The sequence below is a fragment of the Oncorhynchus masou genome, chromosome 28 (assembly GCF_036934945.1).
Source record: "Oncorhynchus masou masou isolate Uvic2021 chromosome 28, UVic_Omas_1.1, whole genome shotgun sequence".
Lineage (NCBI taxonomy): Eukaryota > Metazoa > Chordata > Actinopteri > Salmoniformes > Salmonidae > Oncorhynchus > Oncorhynchus masou.
In genome coordinates, this window is record NC_088239.1 from 21,188,836 (window position 1) to 21,215,384 (window position 26,549).

The following is a 26,549-nucleotide window of genomic DNA, read 5'->3' on the forward strand; positions in this document are numbered from 1 at the left end:
CTATCTCGACCTTTAAGAGAGTGTTACTACAAATCAAAGCCCGTATGCCCCTTGGTTCAACTCCTTATTAAGTATCCTACACAGGTTACTCTTAACCCATTAGATTACACAGGTTATTATAACTTTTTCAAGAGGAAAGTGCTCAGGAAATGTAATCACGTCTCTATGACTGTGCGAATGTCCTTGAGATCCTCTATGCTCACCTTCAGTGAACATTAGAGGAGTCAATCTTATTCCAAACATCTCTGATGAATAAATAATATGTGATGAAGTAGGTCAATGATCATCTAACTGCATTATGCTGTACATCCAATTACACACCATTAAAATCCATAAAAATGTAAATGACCAGCTGAATACAGGTTATGAAATTAAATTAGGATATTTTAACTTATTTTTCCTCATTTTGGGACTAATGGTACTGTAAAGACCTGCTGCTTGCTATTGTCGATCCAAACTACCTCACAATAACAAACTCAGAAATAAAATGCTTTCAATGCATCCTCTGTCCACCCTGGAATAGCCTGTTACAACGAGCCTGATAGGTCAAAGAGGTATACACCTCTAGCCCCAAATACAGATCTTTTGAAATAAGCCGTCTAATTTATGTCATGACATAGCCCATCTCCATATATGGCTGAGTAACACTCTTTATAAAGAGTGATGGATACCAGGGGGAGACAGACCAGGGGGAGACACAAGGACACAGGACATCCTGAAGGTAAGCATATAGAGGCAGTCTGCTGAGGAGGGCAAAGATAATCATTATACGACCTAACAATAGTCATAACCACACATAGCTGGTCAGTTGACTGATATTTGTATTTGTATGTCTATTTCCTTTTCAGTAGAAATTATTTTCATCAAAAGGTATCCAAAGGGGTAACCAACAACTGGTAAGAATCATAATCTTGTAAAAAAAATAGGTTCTACAAGATGCCTCCTAAATGTTTTGAGTGAAGTCTTCAAATGTGTTTCATGAAAAGTAAAACAGCTTGCCACATTTGTAATGCAAACATGTTGGTGTCTGAACACATCAATCTCGTCAAACTTCACAGATGTACAGACTTTTGTTGATGAGTTTTCCTGCAATGCACGAAATGCAGATGATCTTCGTGATTTATATGATTTCACTGAAAACTCACACTAACAGACGGTTCTATAAACAGTAATTTCATGTAGCCTACATTTGGCCAGCTAACAGCCTAATCACTGAACAAGCAACATTATGGACTAACCGGTTAAACTCCTGTTGCTACAGGATCATTTTGCTGTATTGTATAATATATCTCTCATGTAAAGTAATTGGTTTCATCACTAACACAAGCGGTAAATATCAGCTACAGTGGACGTAGCTACTTTTGGCCTGCTGTGAAAGGCACAGGATATTGTGTATTTACAATGTGCTATTGGTTGGCTAACCTTGACATTGTTCAGATAAACTCTTATTAATCTATGACTCTAAATCTGGTAGCCTACTGCTGTTCTGCCTTGACCCTCATGTCTATTTTAGGCTTATATTTTAAAGTTCTATTGTTCTGCCATGACCTTTATGCCATGGTACAATATACCACTCATATACAGTACACCTATATACATACAGTAGTGATACTAGCATACCATTTTCCAATTAACTTAGGTCTTTGGTGGAAAATGTTTGGGATCAAATGTTTGATTTACATTATGCATTCCAAAAATGGTACCAGAGAGAAGTGAAATACAGCCCTGGTGCCCTAAAGTTGTTGATGTATTTAATATTCTTTTAATATTAGTGCTTTACACTGATATTAGGTTATTACCACAACATGCACGGTTCCCTTTGTCATTAACAGAATAAAATGTAAAACTATCAAAATATGGTTGATATTGTAAAAAATACTGTAAAGTATGAAGATCTAAATGGTTGTTCTTTCTTACGTTTGAGAAACATTTATCATGAGAATCCTGGCATACAACACAACATGGCAACAGTGAGAGGACAGCCACATGTAAATCGGGAAGTTGTGCTACATCTGCTTCTACATATGCATTGCTTGCTGTTTGGGTTTTTTGTCTGGGTGTCTGTATAGCACTTTGTGACATCGGCTGATGTAAAAAGGGCTTTATAAATAAATGTGACTGGTAATTGAACCTAACAATTATAGATACACACATACCTGTATAGATTTAAGAATGGGGGATGCGTTGATGGCAGAGTTTGGGACTTCATTAACTCAAACCTTTTACTGTAATGTATGTAATATGTACATACTGTACATATTCAATGCTCTGTTCCTGCTTTTACAGAATTAAGAATGGGGGACAGTTTGATGGCAGAGTTTGGCGTTGCAGCGCCCTTTCTTCGTAAGTCAGACAAGGAGCGTATGGAATGCCAGACTAGACCCTTTGACATAAAGAGAGAGTGCTATGTGCCTGACCCTGAGGTAGAATACGTCAAGGCCACAATCACCAGCAGAGATGGGGCTAAAGTCACCGCTGAGACGGAGTTTGGAAAGGTAAATATTTTGGTGAAGAACATTTCTGGAAAATCATAAAATAATACATTTTTCTACTACGATAACTCCATGATTGATGAACTATTAGTTATAAACTGAATTGAGTTATGTGCTTTTTAAAATTAAATTTTTTCTCACAAGAGAAAATGAAAATGCCGAATCCTAACATGAGATATTTAACTTTCATGCAAATCAGGCATTACATGTAAATGTATAATTTGCAAAAATTCAACACTGTGTGTAATCAATCTCAAGTTAGGATTTGTCTCTACACCTTAAAATGTAACAAAACAGTTGAATTGGCTCTTCTTTCAGACTGTTACTGTGAAGGAGGATGATGTCCACCCCCAGAACCCGCCAAAGTTTGATAAAATTGAGGACATGGCGATGTTCACCTTCCTGCACGAGCCCGCTGTGCTGTTTAACCTCAAAGAGCGTTACGCAGCCTGGATGATCTACGTAAGTAATGACCTGTCTGCTAATATATCTATTAAATCAATCATTCATTCAAATGAATTAAACTAAATATGCATCCCCTTGTCTTCCACAGACCTACTCAGGACTGTTCTGTGTCACTGTCAACCCATACAAGTGGCTGCCAGTGTACGATCAGTCTGTTGTCAATGCTTACAGAGGCAAGAAGAGGAGTGAAGCTCCACCTCACATCTTCTCCATTTCTGACAATGCCTACCAGTACATGTTGTCAGGTAAAATACAACTTTCATTTACATTAACATGAAAAATTACATTTGGAAAATGTCTAATTTACTGTCTGTTTTCTTTCAACAGACAGGGAAAATCAGTCTGTCCTTATCACGTAAGTACATCAACCCAATGCTGACTTGATTTGAGGCTATTTAAAATTCGGATAAATCCTGAGACATTAACATTTGTATTTTCAATTCCAGTGGAGAATCTGGTGCTGGAAAGACTGTTAACACCAAGAGAGTCATCCAGTACTTTGCCAGCATTGCTGCTGTTAGTGGAAAGAAAAGTGTATCAGAAGAAAAAAAGGTCAAATAGAATGCAAATGTGAAATACCGCTACTGCTAAATCATGTCCCACACAAAACATTTTTTATTTTATATTCATTTTTAATAATAATAATTGGGGATCGTTTTCAGTGTAGACTTAAATTACCAAAAACCAGATATAATGTATGGAGAAAAGATAATGGACCATAATATTTTTCAATATGATCATCTTTGAGAACTAACAATCACTCAAATAATAACTACAGTCAGGGAGACCCTAAAATTCCCAAATTGTCATGGCATGTGGCCCCCATTGATTGTCATGGCAAAATGTATAGAATTGCAGAATATTTACTTTGAAACTCTAAAATGGCATAATTTTCCACACTAGCAACATTCTTCATGGTTGAATGAGCATATGTTGATGAAAAAAATGTTTTAGTTCATAAAGATCTTTATCGCAGCATTTTAACACTGTGTGGTTGTTGGGTTGTAGGGGACCCTGGAGGATCAAATCATCCAGGCCAATCCTGCCCTGGAGGCTTTTGGTAATGCCAAGACCATCAGGAATGACAACTCCTCCCGATTCGTAAGTTTGGTCTTGTTTGTTTGTCAAATATCATTTAAATCTTATCATACATGGTCATCTAATCTGTTATTGTCTGTGTTTGAATTCTATTATAATCCAAATTTTATTAGGATATAATTAGTAGATGTCATGACGTCAGCTAAACTTCCTCAGGTCCATCAGCTAATCTTTTGGGACTGTATGTGTGCAACAGTATTTGTTTTCTTTTAAATACTTTCAGTGTTTGATTGAGTTTGCCTAGAGAACCAGATAGGTGGAATTTAAACTTGTAGGACTATTCCATCAGTTCCATTACACCATATGCAAGCTCAATCATGTGCACTTAAGGTATTCAAAAAGAAAACAAATACTACTTGAACTCTGATCTAATGTGATTATTCATTTCTGCTTTGAAAATAACTTACAGGGTAAATTTATCCGAATTCATTTTGGAGTCACTGGGAAGCTTTCGTCTGCTGACATTGAGACTTGTGAGTACAACACTCAATTTGCCCAGGCTTGAACAGATCTATTTGACAGGAAACACATTAATACCAAAAGCACTTTTCCATACTGATCAGATCTTCTGGAGAAGTCACGTGTAACTTTCCAGCTCAAGGCTGAGAGAGACTATCACATCTTCTACCAGATCCTGTCCCAACAGAAACCAGAACTTCTGGGTGAGTATTGAAACATCAAACTGAATAGGGTTGAGGTCAATTCTGGATTAAACTGAACATTTCTGATGAAATCCAATTAAATTCTTATGACGCAGCACAGCCATCCCAGGCAGTGTGTTACCCCTTTTCTCCTCACTGCAAAACTCATAACAGAATGGGATTTTTAACATTTTATTTGTCAATGAGAAAGGTACAATGATTTAAATGCTTATTAAGCACAAAACACAAATATTCAATGCACACAAAACAATTTCCAGCTGAAGTTTTTCCAAACTTGATGATGCCAAATTTGTAGTCCTGGGTATTTATAATATTACTTGTTTTAGAACAATGCCAATTTTCTTATTCACACCTATCCAAATACTGAGTATATTATGTTATGACCTATACCACAGCATGAACACACATTAAACTGAGCTGTTCAATTCTTTTCAGAAATGCTACTCATCACAAGCAATCCCTATGACTATGCCTTCATCTCCCAAGGAGAGATTGCTGTAACTTCCATTAATGATTCAGATGAGCTAATGGCTACTGATGTGAGTAATATATCTATATACTGTATATGCAATAATATTCCAACCCCTTCTGCAATGCAAAACAATTACCTTTCATTTGGGACTAGGATGCCTTTGATGTGCTGGGCTTCTCCCAAGAGGAGAAGAATGGCATGTATAAGCTGGTTGGTGCAATCATGCACTACGGCAACATGAAGTTCAAGAATAAACAGCGGGAGGAGCAAGCAGAGGCAGATGGCACTGAGGGTGAGTGCTGAGGATTTAAAACCTCTCACTTCATTATGCAGTAGTATCTGAAAAATCTGAAAATCTAAAATCAGTTATATTGCCTCTTCCAATCATAAAACATTGCCTTTCTAGATCTTGACAAAGCTGCATATCTGATGTGTCTGAACTCTGCTGACCTGGTCAAGGGGCTGTGTAACCCAAGGGTCAAAGTTGGAAATGAGTGGGTCACCAAAGGTCAGAATGTCAACCAGGTGAGTCTCCCAAAAAATGAAATAATATTCAAATCTTGTCTATGTTCATACCTGTAATTCCCGATTTAGCACGCTTTTTTTAGTCCAGAATGAGGCCGAGTGGCGCAGCGGTCTAAGGCACTGCATCTCAGTGCTTGAGGCGTCACTACTGACACCCTGGTTCAAATCCAGGCTGTATCACAACCGGCCATGATTGGGAGTCCCATAGAGCGGCGTACAATTGGCACAGCGTCTTCCCGGTGAAGGCCATTATTGTAAATGATAATGTGTTCTTAACTGACTTGCCTAGTTAAATAAAGGGAAAGAAATGTTTTACAAAAAAAATCATATTTAATCTAATCTATGTCTAGGAAACTGTCCCTATGTGTTTATGTTGAGGCGATGTTTCGGTATTTTCTTTTCTCAATATTTTGTAGGTGTACTACTCTATTGGTGCACTGGCAAAGAAAATTTATGAGAACATGTTCCTTTGGATGGTGATAAGAATAAACCTGACTCTGGACACTAAGAACGCTCGTCAGCACTACATTGGTGTGCTGGACATTGCTGGCTTTGAGATCTTTGAGGTGAGTGTTTGATGTAAATTTGATAAAAAGGACACAAAACAATTAATCTATAACATTACAGCTGACAAAATAAAGTAACTGTGAACTTCTATTTCAGTTCAACACCTTTGAGCAGCTGTGCATCAACTTCACTAATGAGAAGCTGCAGCAGTTCTTCAACCACCACATGTTTGTGCTGGAGCAGGAAGAGTATAAGAAAGAGGGCATCGTCTGGGAGTTCATTGACTTTGGCATGGACTTGGCTGCCTGCATTGATCTCATTGAAAGGGTTGGTATCTTCAGTTGTGCAGTAGTTTATATGATGTATCCTAAGTCATCTTTGACATTTCAAATATTACAAGGACGGTCTTCATAAATGTGCTTCAATGACAAATTATTCTGATATTTATTCACAATGCTTTGCTCTTAACATTAATTAATTTTCATTCATTCCTTCCACTAGCCCATGGGTATCATGTCCATCCTTGAAGAGGAGTGCATGTTCCCTAAGGCCAGTGATAATACATTCAAAGCTAAGCTGTATGATACACATCTCGGCAAAAATGCATGCTTCCAGAAGCCTAGGATTGTTAAGGGTAAACCAGAGGCCCATTTCTCCATGGTTCACTATGCTGGCATTGTTGACTACAACATTGGTAACTGGCTGGTGAAGAACAAGGACCCCCTGAATGAGACTGTGGTTGGACTGTTCCAGAAGTCAAGTCTTAAGTTCCTGGCCAACCTCTTTGCAAACTATGCTGGTGCAGAAGGAGGTACTATGTGTTTATATCTGCAAATACTACAACACACTCAAATAAATAACAATCCACAGTATATGATAGTAGTAATAAAAGTATATTTGAATAGTTATTTCATTGTTATACAGCACCTGAAGAAAAAGCGGCTGGAGGAAAAAAGAAGAAAGGCTCTTCCTTCCAGACTGTGTCTGCATTGCACAGGGTAAATCTGAGCTTAACTCAATATGTGTTTGATGTTTTCACATGGAAGATTATTAACAGATGTATTATATTTGCACTAAATTTGAGATGCCAGTATGTTGTGGATTGGCATGTTAGCATTAAATGCCACTATGACTCGTGAGGGACTTGGAGACTCATTCAATGAGGCTCTTCCTTCCAGACTGTGTCTGCATTGCATAGGGTAAATCTGAGCTTAAATCAATATATTTCTAACTAACAAATGTATTATGTTTGCACTATTCTTGAGATGGATTGGCATGTTAGCATTAAATGCTATGGTGACTCGTGAGGTACTTGGAGACTCATTCACTGATGGAAAATTCTACATTTGTCATACTGACAGGAGAACTTGGGTAAACTCATGACCAACTTGAGGTCTACTCACCCCCACTTTGTGCGTTGCATCATCCCCAATGAGACCAAGACTCCTGGGGCCATGGAGAATCCTCTGGTCATGCACCAGCTGCGCTGTAACGGTGTGCTGGAAGGCATCAGGATCTGCAGAAAGGGCTTCCCCAACAGAATCCTGTATGCTGACTTCAAACAAAGGTAAAAAATAATTATTAATTTCCTTTCCAAAATAAATTCAACTGTTTACCTATTCAGGTGTTCCATTGTTAAAGATAATTGCTTTCTGATTTAAATTCAGATACCGCATCCTCAATCCAAATGCTATCCCTGAGGGTCAGTTCATGGACAACATGAAGGCATCAGAAAAACTGTTGGGCTCTTTGGATATTGACCATACCCAGTACAGATTAGGACACACTAAGGTAAATTATCTAATGGTGCGTTCGTAACCAAGTAGGAAGTGGGAATTTACCACTCAGAAATACGACCCAGAAATGTCCACTTGAATGCCCATCCAACTGGGAAATGACCTCAAACAGCACTATCAGACAAAACATTATTTATAAAAATAAATCTATTAATATGTTGAAAACTATACTTTTTTTAAACGAGCATGATAGCTTTTACTTTTAGTTTATGAATTACGCAGCTTGTTGGCCATTAACCACTCGCTGTTTCTCATCGACTTCAAATCACGTGAATGCATCCACCTGCTGGTATTTATGACTTCACAACTGGTAAATTCACACCTCCCACTTGGTAATGAAAGCAGCATAAATTGCAGGATGGAAAAGTAGCAGTAATTACGGGGTCTAAGCAGTATACTACCAATGCACCACCATCCAGCCGACCTGAACAATGCCTCTTGAAATAACTGCTAATATATAACTGTTCATGCTTACCTCATGTCATCTGTCTGTAGGGCAAATGGGTCAAGTCAAGAAATACACATTTATACTTGGTATAGGTCCAAAATGTAGTAGATTCAGATCTACAGAAAGCAATTAAAAGCATAGTGGCCAAACCATTTGAGATGGACTTTCTATTTTTAAAGACCTTGTAGTAACTCTTGGTCAACATGCTGGGTCTGAAGTTATAAAAACTTATGCTGATGACAGGAAAGATGGTGGTCAACTCATGCCATTTCCTTACAGAAGCAAGAAATCAGCAATCAAAACATGACTGACAAGTTTTGTAAATCTGGGGTACACCACATTCAGATGATTTAGAAAAATACAATCCTACCAAATACAAGAAGATCTCAGCATCACATTATGGCCTTTGTGTATCTTCAGGTGTTCTTCAAGGCTGGTCTCCTGGGTCTACTTGAGGAGATGAGAGACGATCGTCTCGCCCTTATCATCACTGCATTCCAGGCCAGATCACGTGGTCTACTTGCTAGAATTGAGTTCCAGAAAATGGTTGACCGCAGGTAGAAATTATATTAGCTTAAACTCTTGCAGAGGATATGTTAGGGGTGAGGAACAGTTGTATTAACCATATTTTATAAAAAATGTTGCAGGGATGCCTTGCTTGTGATCCAATGGAACATTCGTGCCTTCATGGGTGTCAAGAATTGGCCCTGGATGAAGCTGTACTTCAAGATCAAACCTCTGCTGAAGTCAGCAGAGACTGAGAAGGAGATGGCCAACATGAAGGAAGAATTCCTGAAGCTTAAAGAGGCTTATGCTAAAAGTGAAGCCCGTAGAAAGGAGCTGGAAGAGAAGATGGTCTCCCTTCTCCAAGAGAAGAACGACCTGCAGCTCGCTGTCCAAACTGTGAGTAACTTTAACTGCACTACAGTTACTTTGCTGCAGTCACATATTGGGTCAAAATGGCCTTACTAGTTAGCTTTAAGCTAAGAGCTAACAAGAGAAATGGAAAAACAGAGAGAAAGAGACAATATTTTCTAAATTTATACGGACAATCAGTGGAGAATTTGTCAATCATTTGTAGTGTCCAAATATTTTGCCTCCAAACAAACATCTGAGCATTGGAGAATTTGATATACTTCTTGACAGCAAGAAGACACTATTGTTGATGCTGAAGAGAGATGTGAGGGTCTGATCAAAAGCAAAATCCAGCTTGAGGCCAAAGCAAAAGAGCTGACAGAAAGACTGGAGGATGAGGAGGAGATGAATTCAGAGCTAACTGCTAAGAAGAGGAAGCTGGAGGATGAGTGCTCAGAACTCAAGAAGGACATTGATGATCTGGAGCTCACTCTGGCTAAAGTGGAGAAGGAAAAGCATGCCACAGAGAACAAGGTAAATGCTTTTCTTTATTATTGTGTTATTAAAACTTAAATTAATATGTTTGGAGGAAGTGTAATGGCAATGTTCTGTTTCCTTAGGTTAAAAACCTGACTGAGGAGATGGCAGCTCTGGATGAAATCATTGCCAAGCTGACCAAGGAGAAGAAGGCTCTGCAGGAAGCTCATCAGCAAACGCTGGATGACTTGCAAAGTGAGGAGGACAAAGTCAACACACTGACCAAAGCCAAAGCCAAACTGGAACAGCATGTTGATGATGTGAGTATCAAATAGGAATTCATAAAAATTACAACAAAATGTGTTATATCCTAAAAAATATGCTACAGTAAATTGGTTACTCTGAATATTGTTTAATATATATTTTATCAGCTTGAAGGGTCTCTGGAGCAAGAGAAGAAGGTGAGAATGGACCTTGAGAGAGCCAAGAGAAAGCTGGAAGGAGACTTGAAGTTGACCCAGGAAGCCTAATGGACCTGGAGAATGACAAGCAGCAGATGGAAGAGAGAATGAAGAAGTAGGATCACAGGTCAAAAAGTGCTTACAAAGTGTTATTCAATAGCAAAAACAAAACAATCATATTCTTCTCAACAGGAAGGACTTTGAGATGAGCCAACTCAACAGCAAGATTGAGGATGAGCAGGCCATGGGTGCCCAGCTTCAGAAAAAACTGAAGGAGCTGCAGGTAATTCAAGACAATTGTTGAAACGCTTTACTTGTTAAAGTTACATTTTTACTAGATAATTTGAATTCCTACCACTTCAGGCCCGCATTGAGGAATTAGAGGAAGAGCTGGAGGCTGAAAGAGCTGCCCGTGCCAAGGTGGAGAAACAGAGGGCAGACTTGTCCAGAGAGCTAGAAGAGATCAGTGAGAGGCTGGAGGAGGCTGGTGGAGCCACTGCTGCCCAGATTGAGATGAACAAGAAGAGGGAGGCTGAGTTCCAGAAGGTGCGCAGAGACCTTGAAGAGGCTACCCTGCAGCATGAGGCTACAGCTGCCACTCTGAGGAAGAAAAATGCTGACAGTGTAGCTGACCTGGGAGAACAGATTGACAACCTTCAGAGAGTGAAGCAGAAGCTGGAGAAAGAGAAGAGTGAGCTCAGGCTGGAGCTGGATGATGTGGTCTCCAACATGGAGCAGATGGTGAAGTCCAAAGTATGTGTTACCATTGATCATTGATCTATAAAATATATGCTTTTTGTCGCTGTTCTGTATTTCAAAAACAAATCTGTTTTAGACAAACTTCGAGAAAATGTGTCGCACTCTGGAGGACCAGATGAGTGAATACAGGACAAAAGCTGAGGAAGGACAGCGATCCATCAATGATTTCACAATGCAGAAAGCAAAGCTTCAAACTGAGAATGGTATATTAACAAAAAATCTGAACATTCACATGAACAGCCACAATAAATAACCTGATTAAGTAATATAATTTAAAATAATTTGAATTGCATGAAAACAGGTGAACTTGCCAGACAGTTGGAGGAGAAGGACTCTCTGGTCTCTCAACTGACCAGAGGTAAGCAGTCCAACGTTCAGCAGATTGAAGATCTAAAGAGACAATTGGAGGAGGAAGTCAAGGTATTTATACAAAGAATGCAGTGTCTCTTATCTAACTACATTCATCTTCAGGCATAATCACATATCCTTTTTTGTTTTAAATGTCCTTACCAGGCCAAGAACGCACTTGCCCATGCAGTGCAGTCTGCTCGCCATGACTCCGATCTGTTGAGGGAGCAGTATGAGGAGGAGCAGGAGGCCAAGTCTGAGCTGCAGCGTGGCATGTCCAAGGCTAATGCTGAGGTGGCTCAGTGGAGAACCAAGTATGAAACTGATGCCATCCAGAAGACTGAGGAGCTTGAGGACGCAAAGTAAGGATGTTTTATTACTTTCTCTTAATTTTCAGGCTATTGAACCTTGGCTGAAAGAGTGATACACAAATGTACATGATGAAGAATACATTGATTACCTGTTACACAACCATTATATATTAGACAGCTGTTTAGAAATGTGTTTCTCATCTATGTCAATCTAGGAAGAAGCTGGCTCAGCGTCTGCAGGATGCAGAGGAAGCTGTGGAAGCTGTAAATGCTAAATGTTCATCCCTGGAGAAGACTAAACACAGACTCCAGAATGAGATTGAAGATCTCATGGTGGATGTGGAGAGATCCAATGCAGCTGCTGCCTCTCTGGACAAGAAGCAAAGGAACTTTGACAAGGTAAGAAAAACACAAGTCTTATTAGCCTTCATTATAGTACATGAGGGGCGGCAGGTAGTCTGGTGCAGTGGTTTTCAAATGGTACATTTTTGGAACACTCACTTATAAACGTGTCCTTTGGAATGCACATAGAATTTTGACTTGGTGGTGCTTCCAGAAAGTATTCATACCACTTGATGTATTCCACATTTAGTTGTGCTACAGCCTGAATTCAAAAGGAATGAATAAAAAATATTTTAAAAATCACCCATCTACACACAATACCCCATAATAACAAAGTGAAAATGTCAAATAAAATAAAATTTCATTGGTCACATACACATATTTAGCAGATGTTATTGCAGGTATAGCGACATCCTCGTGTTCCTAGCTCCAATAGTGCAGAAGTATCTAACAATTCACAATAATACATACAAATCTAAAAGTAAAATTATGGAATTAAGAAATATATAAATATTAGGACGAGCAATGTAGGAGTGGCATTGACTAAAATACAGTAGAATAGAATACAGTATATACATATGAGATGAGTAAAGCAGTATATAAACATCATTAAAGTGACCAGTGATTCCATGTGTATGTATATACATTAGGGCAGCAGCCTCTAAGGTGCAGGGTTGAGTAACCAGGTGGTAGCCGGTTAGTGATGGCTATTTAATAATCTGATGGCCTTGAGATGGAAGCATTTTTTCAGTCTCTCTGTCCCAGCTATGATGCACCTGTACTGACCTCACCTTCTGGATGATAGCGGGGTGAACAGGCCGTGGCTCGGTGGTTGATATCCTGGATTATCTGTTTGGCCTTCCTATGACATCGGGTGCTGTAGGTGGCCTGGTCAGCTAGTGTGCCCCAGGTGATACGCTGGGCAGACCGCACCACCTTCTGGAAAGCCCCGCGAGAGGTGCAGTTGCCATACCAGGCAGTGAAACAGACTGACAGGATGCTCTCAATTGTGCATCTGTAACAAAAATTGGTCATAAGTTTGAAGAGGTGTTGTTGTACCTTCTTCACCACACTGTCTAATAACAAAGTGAAAACATGTTTCCAGAAATCTTTGCAAATGTATTGAAAATTAAATAGAGAAATATCTCCTTTAAATAAGTATTTAGACCCTTGAGTCAATACCTTGTGGAAGTACCTTTGTCAGGGATTACAGCTGTGAGTCTTTCTGGGTAAATCTAAGAGCTTTCCACACCTGGATTGTGCAACATTTGCCCATTAGTGTTTCAAAATTCTTCAAGCGCTGTCAATTCGTTGTTGATCATTGTGAGACAACCATTTTCAGGTCTTGCTATAGATTTTCAAGTTGATTTAAGTCAAAACTGTAACTTGGCCACTCTGGAACATTCACTGTCTTTCTTGGTAAGCAACTCCACTGTAGATTTGGCTTTGTGTTTTATTGGCCTGCTGAAAGGTGAATTCATCTTCCTCTAGGATTTTGTCTGTGCTTAGTTCCAATCCATTTCATTTTTATCCCCCCAAATCGGTTTGAAATTGACTGCTGCACTGAGGGACCTTCCATATAATTGTATGTGTGGGGTAAAAAGATGAGGTAGTGATAAAAAATCCTGTTAAACACTATTATTGCACACAGGGTGATTCCATGCAACTTATTATGTGACTTGTTATGCACATTTATACTCCTGAACTTATTTAGGCTTGCCATAACAAAGGGTCGAATACTTATTGACCCAAGACAGCTTTTCATTTTTAATGAATTTGTACAAATTTTGTGAAACATAATTCCACTTTGACAGTACGGGGTATTGTGTTTAGGCCAATTACAAAAAAAACAACCCAAAAATCGCAATTGAATCCATTTGAATTTCAAAGTCATTTGTATCATTTTACTTCGCCTTGTGAGAATCATTAGCACAGGCAAGTTTGATTATGCTTAGCTGTGTATCATAGCCTCTGCCATAGAAACAGGCAGAGTATAGTTTTGTATCTTTACAATGCAGAAAAACCGTTCTACTCTCACCCAAACCAATTTTAATCTAAATACCTAATTTACAGAGAGAAACAAAATATTTATAGCATGGATTTGCTTGAAGCTCTTAAAGGGGTACATGCAAATTAATCATAACGAATAAGGGACTAAGAAAATATATTAAATAAATACTATTTCATCTATAAAAACCTTTGTCACAGAAAATAGATGATTAGTAGTATGGATCAGATGAGATGGAGGTCATTAATAGGGACATTTTTGTGCTGCAGATTTTATGTACTGCATATTTATATTTTTACCCCCTTTTTCTCCCCAATTTTGTGTTATCCAATTGCGATCTTGTTTAATGGCTGCAACTCCCCAATGGGCTCAGGAGAGGCGACGGTAGAGTCATGTATCCTCTGAAACATAACCCGCCAAACAACGCTTCTTAACACCTGCTCTCTTAACCTGGAAGCCAGGGCCATCAAAGCCACCTCCTCCTCTCGTCCATGGTACGTCTTCAACAGGTTTATGTGATAGAGTTGGACCTTCTTCCTCCTGTCAGGTTGCTTGATGAGGTAATTGACCGGTGAGACCCTTTTCATTACCTCGTAGGGCCCCCTCCACTGCGCCAGCAAATTATGTTCGGCCGTGGGCATGAGCACCATCACTTTCTCTCCCACGGTGAACTCACTGGGGGTCGCGGACTTATCATAGGCCCGGCCTTGGGTCCTTTGTGCCTTCTCCATATGCTCCTTGACTATGGGCCACACTGCTGGTCTCTCATCAGGGTAATATGTTCTATTGTGGATCGAAAGAGGCATGGTTGGGTCTCCTAGGTCTCCTTGGCTAAGTCGAGGATCCCTCGACAGGGTCTGCCATAGAGCAATTCAAACGGAGAGAATCCAGTGGATGCCCGGGGTACTTCACGCAGGGCAAACATTAAGTGTGGGAGAAGCATGTCCCAGTTTTTCCCATCTCGGGACACCACTCTTCTCAACATGCTATTAATCAATCTGTTCAAGCGGCCACACAACCCGTCTGTTTGAGGGTGGAATATGCTTGTACATATCTGTTGAACCTGCTATAACCGACACAAGTCCTTCATCAACCAGGACATAAACAGGGTTCCCTGATCGGTTAAGATCATCTTGTGGAGGCCCACACGAGAGAACATAATGAACAACTCCTTGGCAATTCCCTTTGAAGACATGTTACGCAGGGGTATGGCCTCCGGGAACTTGGTAGCGTAATCTATAATCACTAGGATGTACTCGTGTCCTCTGCCGGATTTTTGGGAGGGGTCCTACGAGGTCCATAGCTATGCGTTCAAAGGGGGAGAGGAATCAAAGGGTTACGTAGGTGTGGCCATGGAGGCTGTACGTTGACATTGATCACACGTCCTACAATACCTGGCCACATCCCGGGTGACCCGGGACCAATAGAATCTCTGCATGATTCTGTCAATAATCTTGTCTCGTGCCAGGTGTCCTCCTAGGACGTGGGAATGGGCTAGCTGTAGAACTGTATCCCTGTATGGTCTATGCACCATTAGTAATTCCTGGTTTTCCCCCATTCATTGTACAGCCCAGTATAAGAGACCCAGCCTGATTGCATAGTAAGGAAGAGGGGGCTCACCTGATCCGTCGACGTTCCTCCCGTCAATCACCTTCACCTTCCTCATGGCCACCCTTAGGTCTGGGTTTCTATGCTGTGAGGTGCCGAACTGTCCCTTTAATTCCTGGGGCAGGTCAACCTGGGTAGAGGGATGTGGAGGTTGTTCCCCATCCCCATCAGGGGTGACCGAGGAGAATCCCTTCCAGGTTCCCTCCTCGGATGGAGCTTCAAATATATCCCTTAGTGCCTGGTTGCTCCTTCCTTCCTGCGTTGTGTATAACCCTTCACATGTGTCTTCATCAGTGGTTTCCTGGAATATCTGTCGTAAACGTTGGGTCGCTATTTCTTCCTCTGCTGCAGAGGACGAGGACACGGCTATGTCTCCTTCTAGGACTACTACCTCGGGCTTGGATTTTCTCTTCTTTCCTGTCCACCTTCTTCCCGTGCATAACGTCATCTGCCGAAGCTCCTTATATAGGGGACAGTCTCTCCCGATCAATAATGGCATCTTCAGCTGGGGCACTTTCCCTGCCCTGACTGTACACCTTCCTTTTGGAGTGAGAATAGGCAGATTCACAGTGGGGTAATAGTGGGTCTTCATGGATACAGGATACGGCTACTTTGTCTGGTAGCAGTGTTGCGGAGGTCACCATCCGTTCCTCTACTAACGTAACCATACTTCCCGAGTTGAGAATGGCTACCACATCTTGTCCTTCGACTCGAACCGGAATCTCTGGGGCTATTTCTGGTAACCAACAGTGTTGTTCCTGCCCCCTCAAAACAGGATGTGTGGGGGTAGGCAGTGATGACTCCGTGACCATGGGCTCGTCCTTGCTAGGACATTGTGGGGCATAATGGTCGGGAGACTGACATTTATAACACCGACCCTGCTGTGTGGTGGCTGACTTCTCCCACCTCCGGAGGGGGTTTGGGCGTTTCGGTGGCGGACGTGCCGGGGTGAGTCGTGGTGCGGGATTGGAAGAATCCTTCCGTTCCTCATTGTCACTTTTTAACAACTCCCCTGTAGACCGATATGTTTCCACCGCCTGGGCTATGTCGTCGGCTGACAACGAGTTGGCTTGCCCCACAACCCTTTTTAAGTCACTGGGTAATTCCCTCAATATCTTGTCCACTACGAGGGTCTCTATCACATGTCCTACTCTCTTTCCAGGTTCTAGCCACTGTTTCGTCAGTCGTATTAATGCGAAGATCTGGGCACGGACGGGTTGATCAGCTGTATAGGTCCATTGATGTAACTTTACAGCCCTACCTCTGGCAGTCAATTGGTACCGGGACAGGATCTCGATTTTTAGTCACCCATAGTCCGCAGCTTCGCGGGAATCCAGGTCAAAATAGGCTTCCTGAGCCACCCCGGTCAAAAGAGGGGCTAATGCTCTCGCCCATTCTGTGGTCGGCCACTCTTCCAAGGTGGCCGTCCTTTCAAAGGTCATGTGGGAGGCCTCAATATCAACCTCCTCCTCCGTTGTCATCGACTACAGTAATTAGCATAAAACAACGGACAAAAAACGGACAAAAAATGTTTTCTAGAAAATATTCATATTCATGAAATATAGTGAAACACAGCTTAGCCTCTCTGGCCCACCCGAGACGCAATCGCCCCACCTTGCCAACAATGCGCTATGCCAAATGCTAATAGCACTCGTTAAAACTCAAACGTTCATTAAAACTCACATGCAGGGTACTCAATTCAAGCTACACTCGTTGTGAATCTAGCCAACGAGTCAGATTTGTAAAATGCTTTTCGGCGAAAGCATGAGAAGCTATTATCTGATAGCATGCAACACTCCGAAATACCAGAAGGGGATGTAAACAAAGGAATTAGCGTAGCCGGCGCTACACAAAACGCAGAAATAAAATATAAAACATTCATTACCTTTGACGAGCTTCTTTGTTGGCAATCCTATATGTCCCATAAACATCACAATTGGGTCTTTTTCGATTAAATCGGTCCTTGTATACCCAAAATGTCCATTTATGAAGACCGTCAGATCCAGGAAAAACACTGTTTTTAAACGCAACGTTATTTTTTTTAATTAAAAAAGTTGCCTATAAACTTTGACAAAACACTTCAAACTACTTCTGTAATCCAACTTTAGGTATTAGTAAACGTTAATAAACGATCAAATTGATCACGGAGCGATCTGTATTCAATAGATAGAAGTTTTCAAAACAAAGTCCATTTCCTCACGGACATTTTTTCCAGTTGCGCACCTGAAGACAGGATGTGCCATTGACTAATCTGACCAAGGATAAAGGGACCTGGTAATCACAACACTGGCGACATTGTGTGGAAGCTGTAGGAATTGCAAGCTCAGTCCCATCATTTATGGCAAGCCATAGATAATACAGAGACTGGCGGATGGATTTTTTCTTTGTCGATTTTGTGATCAGGTTTTCTTGCGATTTTGACCAAGGAACTCGTTTTGTTATAGTCACAGACACCATTGAACCAGTTTTAGAAACTTCAGAGTGTTTTCTATGCACACATACTAATCATATGCATATACTATATTCCTGGCATGAGTAGCAGGAAGTTGAAATGTTGCACGATTTTTAACAGAATTTTGAAAAAAGTAGCCTGATCTCTAAGAGGTTCACCCTGTCATCTCAGATTTTGAAATTATGCTTTACAGCCAAAGCAAGAAAAGCATTTGTGTAAGTTTATCGATAGCCTAGCATAGCATTATGCCAAGCTAGCAGCAGGCAACGTGGTCACGAAAATCAGAAAAGCAATCAAATTAAATCGTTTGGGCTATGTCGTCGGCTGACAACCTTCCAGAGATAGTTTTCCCCCCTCTGCTGGTTCCATACTCTCTCTTATAGGGGAAGGAGAATATGTCATTAGTACTGTCAGCTGTGCTTAATTGCCTCTGGTTACCTTGTCTCCCATGCCTTGTTGGGCGACTATCCGTGAGCCGAGCCTGCCCTCTCGTGGTCCTTCCACATATATTTTATCTTAATCATACACTGTATTCAAACCACTTAAAACACCTGTATGACTTTCAGGTCCTAGCTGAGTGGAAGCAGAAGTTTGAGGAGTCTCAGACTGAGCTGGAGAGCTCCCAGAAAGAGGCCAGATCTCTCAGCACTGAGCTCTTCAAACTCAAGAACTCTTATGAGGAGTCTCTGGATCATCTTGAGACCATGAAGAGGGAGAACAAGAACCTCCAAGGTCAGAGCATAAGAATTAATAGCCTATAAAACTTAGTCAATAAAATATCGATATGTTATAGAGAAAAGATTCTGATGTACAACTATATTTTTCCACAGAGGAAATTTCTGACCTGACTGAGCAGCTTGGTGAAGGAGGAAAGAGCATCCATGAACTGGAGAAGATCCGTAAACAGCTGGAGCAGGAGAAGGCTGAGATACAGTCTGCTCTAGAGGAAGCTGAGGTGAGAATAGAAAACATTTACAGATAGTGAAAGTACCAACATTTTATTTTAAGATTTTACAAACTATGGGTGGCTGTGATCTCATAGGCCTCCCTAGAGCATGAGGAAGGCAAGATCATGAGAGCTCAGCTGGAGTTCAATCAGGTGAAAGCTGACATTGAACGGAAGCTGGTGGAGAAGGATGAAGAAATGGAGATGAATAAGAGGAACCAGCAGAGAGTTGTGGATACCCTGCAAAGCTCCCTGGAGTCAGAGACTCGCAGCAGGAATGAAGCGCTCAGGCTGAAGAAGAAGATGGAGGGAGATCTCAATGAGATGGAGATCCAGCTCAGCCAGGCCAACAGGCAGGCATCAGAGGCCCAGAAGCAACTTAAGGGTCTCCATTCCCATCTGAAGGTATTACTTCCACACCACTGAATTAAAAACATTTCTTGTGCATTCAGAAAAAGAAAAAAACACACTGTGAAACAATACAAATAAATATAGTCAAATCATTGATTCTTTCTACAGGATTCTCAACTGCAGCTGGATGATGCTCTTCGTAGCAATGATGACCTGAAGGAGAACATTGCCATTGTGGAGAGACGGAACAACCTGATGCAGGCTGAACTGGATGAGCTGAGAGCCCTGGTGGAGCAGACTGAGAGAGGCCGCAAACTGGCTGAGCAGGAACTGCTGGATGTTAGTGAGAGAGTTCAGCTGCTCCACTCACAGGTAAGTCGGTAATACATAACAATTTGTGTTCTCCTTAAAGATGGAATCCTTAATGTGAAACTGACACGTCTGTTTGTGATATTACAACAACAAAGTAGTTACTGCAAATGAAAAACACAGTTTTTTCCCTTTGGACGTCATTGCAAGCACAATAAAACAGCAGAAAATGTAATGTACCATGTTGTGCAATGCTCCTCACCTCTGCTTTGTCAACAAAACAAAACAATAACTATGGTGTTTGGAATGACAGTGCCAGTTTCCCCTACTACGGATTCCATCTTTAAATGTCTGCTACTTGAGGTACGTATAGGTAATATAAACATAATTTGTCATATATATATATATGTGTGTAGAACACCAGCCTACTGAGCCAGAAGAAGAAGCTAGAGGGCGACACATCCCAGCTTCAGAATGAAGTGGAGGAGGCCGTGCAGGAGTGTAGAAATGCTGAGGAAAAGGCCAAGAAGGCCATTACTGATGCTGCCATGATGGCAGAAGAGCTGAAGAAGGAGCAGGACACCAGTGCTCACCTGGAGCGCATGAAAAAGAACATGGAGCAGACCATCAAGGACCTGCAGCACCGCCTGGATGAAGCTGAACAAATCGCCATGAAGGGCGGCAAGAAGCAGATCCAGAAGCTGGAGGCCAGAGTAAGTGTCTAAGCAACATTCTCTTCTATCAATTCAATGTCACAATTCATATTTATAGTCATATTTGTAGTTATAAAATTAAAAGTAGTGGTTACTATCAAAATAAATGTAAATGTTGTGTTAACATCGATCATATCTTTCTAGGTGAGAGAGCTAGAGACTGAAGTGGAACTGGAGCAAAGGAGGAGCAGTGATTCGGTGAAAGGAGTCCGTAAATATGAGAGACGCATCAAGGAGCTCACATACCAGGTACATTATATACTTTAATTTGACAATGCACAAATACATTAACATGCTCAGAATGAAATGTAAGATATATCTACAGCATTACTATTTTTTCCCTTCTTTTTGTGTGCAGACTGAGGAAGACCGTAAGAATTTGAGCCGCCTGCAGGACCTGGTGGACAAACTGCAGCTGAAGGTCAAATCCTACAAGAGAACTTCAGAGGAGGCTGTAAGTAACCTTCTATCATCCAACTGATGCGTCTGTAATTTTCTAATTGTTTTGTTTGCTAGAAACTTAAATTGTATTTAACATTTTTCACAGGAGGAACAAGCCAATTCCAATTTGGGCAAGTTCCGTAAGATTCAGCATGAACTGGATGAGGCAGAAGAGAGGGCTGATATTGCTGAGTCTCAGGTCAACAAGATGAGAGCCAAGAGTCGTGATGCCGGATCCAAGGTCAGTAAAGTTACTTTTTCAAGAATCCTAAAGGATAATTTGCGGACTTCCCTTGTTCTGTTGTGTCCTTGCAGAAGTATTCATACCACTTGGATTTCTTCACAGTTTATTGTGTTACAAAGTGGAAGTAAAATAGATTGAACTGGAATTTTCTGTCAACAATCTACACAAAATACACATACAATCTACACATGCTCTGTAATGTCAAAGATGAATAGAAATGTGAAAAGTGTTCAGCTCCCTGAGTCAATAAATATTTGGTAGCGATTACAGCTGTCAGTCTTCTTGGGTAAGTCTTTAAGAACTTTACACACCTGGGTTGTGCAATATTAGCCCATTATTCTGTTATTCTGTTCATAATTATTCAAGTTCTGTCACGATGTTGAGGATCAAGGCTAGACAGCTATTTTAAAGTCTTGCCATACATGTTCAAGACTATTTAAGTCAAAAACGTAACTTGGCCACTCAGGAAAACACTTTGTCTTCTTGGTAAGCAACTCCAGGTTTGATTTAGCCTTGTGTTGTAGGTTATCGTCCTGCTGAAAGATGAATTCATCTCCCAGTGTCTGTTGTAAAGCAGACTGAAGCAGGTTTACCTCTAGGATTTTGCCTGTGCTTTGCTCAACCCCTTATACTTTATATCTTGAAAAATGAGCCACTATTTGCCGATGTCAAGAATACTCATACCATAATGCAGCCACCACAATGCTTGAAAATAAAAAAGGAGGCAATTACTCCGTGATGTGTTGTATTTGCCCCAATCCTAAGGCTTTACATTTGGGAAAAAATGTATATTCCTTTGCTGTGTTTTTTTGTAGAATTAAATTTATTCTGTATATTTGTATTTTTCTTTTAAGTCATTATTGTGGATTCACTACAATGTTGTTGATCCATCCTCAGTTTTTTTTAAACACAGATGGCCAAATGGGGACACCCCTGAGCAGTTTCATTCCTGTCCTGCAGCTCAGTTCAGAAGGACGACTGCATCTTTTATGTCTATGGGTGGTTTAATACATAATCCATGGCAAAAAAATATTAACTTGACCATGCTTAAAGAGATATTCAATGTCTGATTTGTTATTGTTACCCATCTACCAATCACTGCCCTTCTTTATGAGGCTTTCTAAAAGCTCCATGGTCTTTGTAGTTAAATCTATGCTTGAAATTCAATATTTGACTTCGGGACCTTACAGATGTATGGGGGATAGAGGAAGGATTAGTCATAAAAAAAACGTCCATGTGATTTGTTAAGACAAATTTTACTCCTGAATTTATTTAGGCTTGCCTAACAAAGGGGCTGAATATTTATGCAATGACTATAATTTAGCTATCCAATTTGTATTAATCTTTAAAAAAAATGTTTTTTTCTTCACTTTGACATCAGAGCATTTTGAGTAGATTGTTGACAAAAATATAATTTAATCCCACTGTAACACAATAAAATGTGAAGAAATCGAAGGGGTATGAATAATTTTGGAAGGCACTGTAGATGAAAAAGCCTCAACTTTGAAAACCGTTAAGGCATATTTAATCAACTTGCCATTCATATTATCATTATATACAGTTGATGTCGGAGGTTTACATAAACCTTAGCCAAATACATTTAAACTCAGTTTTTCACAATTCCTGACATTTAATCCTAGTAACCAGTCCCTGTCTTAGGTCAGTTAGGATCACCACTTGATTTTAAGAACTTGAATTGTCAGAATAATAGTAGAGAGAATTATTTATTTCAGTGTGTATTTCTTTCATTACATTCCCAGTGGGTCAGACATTTACATACACTCAATTAGTATTTGGTAGCATTGCCTTTACAATGTTTAACTTGGGTCAAATGTTTCGGGTAGCCTTCCACAAGCTTCCCACAATAAGTTGGGTGAATTTTGGCCCATTCCTTCTGACAGAGCTGAAGTAACCGAGTCAGATTTGTAGGCCTCCTTGCTCACACACAATTTTTCAGTTCTGCCCACAAATGTTCTATAGGATTGAGGTCAGGGCTTTGTGATGGCCACTCCAATACCTTGACTTTGTTGTTCTTAAGCCATTTTGCCACAACTTTGGAAGTATGCTTGGGTTCATTGTCCATTTGGAAGACCCATTTGCGACCAAGCTGTAACTTTCTAACTGATATCTTGAGATGTTGCTTCAATATTTCCACATAATTTTCCTCCCTCATGATGGCATCTATTGTGTGAAGTGCACCAGTCCCTCCTGCAGCAAAGCACTCCCGCAACATGATGCTGCCATCCCGTGCTTCACGGTTGGGTTGGTGTTCTTTGGCTTGCAAGCCTCCCCTTTTTCCTCCAAACATAACAATGGTCATTATGGTCAAACAGTTCTATTTTTTGTTTCATCAGACCAGAGGACATTTCTCTAAAAATTTGTCCCCATGTGCAGTTGCAAACCGTAGTCTGGCTTTTCTATGGCGGTTTGGAGCAGTGGCTTCTTCGTGGCTGAGCGGCCTTTCAGGTTATGTCGATATAGGACTCCTTTTACTGTGGATAAAGATACTTTTATACCTGTTTCCTCCATCATCTTCACAAGGCCCTTTGCTGTTGTTCTGGGATTGATTTGCACTTTTCGCAACAAAGTACATTCATCTCTAGGAGACAGAACACATCTCCTTCCTGAGCAGTATGACGGCTGCGTGGTCCCTTGGTGTTTATACTTGCGTACTATTGTTTGTACAGATGAACGTGGTGCCTTCGGGCATTTGGAAATTGCTCCCAAGGATGAACCAGACTTGTGGAGTTCTACAATTTTTTTCTGAGGTCTTGGCTGATTTCTTTTGATTTTCCCATGATGTCAAGCAAAGAGGCACTGAGTTTGAAGGTAGGCCTTGAATTACATCCACAGGTACACCTCCAATTGACTCAAATTATGTCAATTAGCCTATCAGAAGCTTCTGAAGCCATGACATCATTTTCTGGAATTTTTCAAGCTGTTTAAAGGCACAGTCAACTTAGTGTATGTAAACTTCTGGCCCACTGGAATTGTGGTATTGTGAATTATAAGTGAAATAATCTGTCTGTAAACAATTGTTGGAAAAATGACTTGTGTCGTGCACAAAGTAGCTGTCCTAACTGACTTGCCAACACTATAGTTTGTTAACAAGAAATTTGTGGAGTGATTGAAAAACAAGTTTTAATGACTCCAACCTAAGCGTATGTAAACTTCTGACTTCAACTGAAAATACAGTGATAGAGTGGGGATTGGAACCAGGTGTATGAAATGAATATGAGACAAGTCCGGGGTTGATGAGTGAAGGGCGTTTGCCAGCAGTAGGTTCGGCAGCAGCTAGAAGGGCGGCGATGCCAAACACCTGAGCTGGACAGGAGGCGGAGCCAAAGCGAAAAAAACAGAACATTTTTCTCCACAAGAAATTTGTGGAGTGGTTGAAAAACGAGTTTTAATGACTCCAACCGAAGTGTATGTAAACTTCCGACTTCAACTGTATATATTGTTATTCATAATTGATAACAATGCATGTTTATTAATTTGCTGCCATCTATTGTGTTCTGAAACTATACAGGACAAGATCAAGGGACATTTTGATTGAATGCCAATAATCAGAATGGCGTCATGGATTTATTTTCTATTAACATGTTGGCTAAATCATTGTATTTAAAATATAGACAAATTATATCAATAATACCTCAGGCGAGGACCAACATAGCTGATAATGATTTTTGTTTGGAGTTCCCTTTTTTAAACTACATTGTTGGTTAGGGGCTCGTAAGTAAGCATTTCACTGTCAGGTCTACCTGTTGTATTCGGCGCATGTGTCTAATACAACTTGGCTTGGTTTGATAATTCCCTCCATGCCGTTGCTTTGAGGATATATCGGGGTTAGAATTGGGGATAAATCTAGAATTGTTTTAGATTGCTCATTGAATCTGTGCGGCAAACAGCTTTAACATTTGTAACTCATTTCTGTAATACTGTAGTTGAAGAGAAAAATATGACTGTTTATTGAATGCTTTAATTGGACGTTATTGCGACAAACATTTTGTAAAAGCTTAGTGTTGGCTATTACACAGTAAAGAGAATCAGATACATTTACTATCTGTATGGGACAGCATGATGTTCATAGTGTACCATAATTCACATACCTGTTGAAGTTTCCCATCATATATTTTAAGGACACAGTAAATGGCAGTATAAAATGTTGTCCTTTACACAGTAGAATTAAAATGTTCTCATAATCCATCCATCTTCTCTGTCACAGAAAGGAAAGGATGAGGAGTGAGGCCAGGAGTTGTGATGCTGGCTCGCAGGTTAGTTCTTTCAATCAGATTCATTATATTGGTTATCATTTGTAAATTCCCTCATGTATTACAACAGCCTCTACCTCAATAGCTCTGTAAGTATTTGATGTTCAACAGCCATACTATTATTCATTACATATTCTTTATATATTGTATAGGACAGGATCAAATATGAATTGGAATATTGTTCACAATAAATTATTTTAATAAATTATTTATTGGAACAGTTAATGGAAATATTTATATGAAGAACAGTACTTAATAAGACATTTTTCAGAAAATACAGAAGAACATTTTCTCAACCTTTATTTATCTTCTTTGTCACAGAAAGGACATGATGAAGAGTGAAGCTCTCGGATGGACCTTTCTGAAAACCTATTGATTGTAGTGCTTTAGTTTTTCTTTATTCTCCATGCAACATGAGAAGAATAAAGTCAATTTAAATAGCCCACTCTGTGTATTGCTTGTAACATGTTACCTGTATGCCAAAGGTTTTCCATGTCTGGTATAGACATCAGGGTTGTTGTTGATTCCATTACAAACAGGGATTCCATAATGAAACGGACATTTAATGTTCCATAATCTAAATTGGTTATTTATCTCAAATTGACTAATAGTCACCTGGCCCAGTGATATGGGTCAGGACAGAAATGGACATGTCCACTAATCATATCAAATTGTTAATCTGTCATACATACTGAAAGGGATCTTTCATAATTTCAATGCTGTGAGTATTAGCTTGCTCTAGGCCTAAGGGCATAATTGGCAGTTAATGTCATCATGGTCAGGATATATACAAAATAAATAGTATTTTTACATTACTAGAAATACTACATTTTTAATGAGAGTTTTATGTGATTCTGAGCAGTGGACAAAACAACACAGATAACAATCAAAATGAAACATTTTCCCGGACATGTTGATGTAGTAATGAAAAATATATTCAGCTAGTTGTAATTTGGTTGATCTGTCTTTACCTTAACCAGACTGCAAATAGACAATTATTGGCCAATACAATGTCCAATGGCAATGATGTCAAAAACAAGGAGAATGGTTTAACATACATAGAGGCCTATACCCAGTAAAAGTGGGTACCTGAACTGGATGCAGTTACTAAAAGAATACTTATGCAGGTTCAATCCAAAGTTATGGAGACATGGAGACAAATATCAGATAAGATACTTTGAAATGAGC

General features: G+C 40.1%; 1 pseudogene; it reads left to right on the plus strand.

Moving 5' to 3' along the window:
• Positions 1–688: 688 nt before the first annotated feature.
• On the plus strand, positions 689–25,762 carry LOC135517351 (myosin-7-like; annotated as a pseudogene).
• The last annotated feature ends 787 nt before the right edge of the window (positions 25,763–26,549 follow it).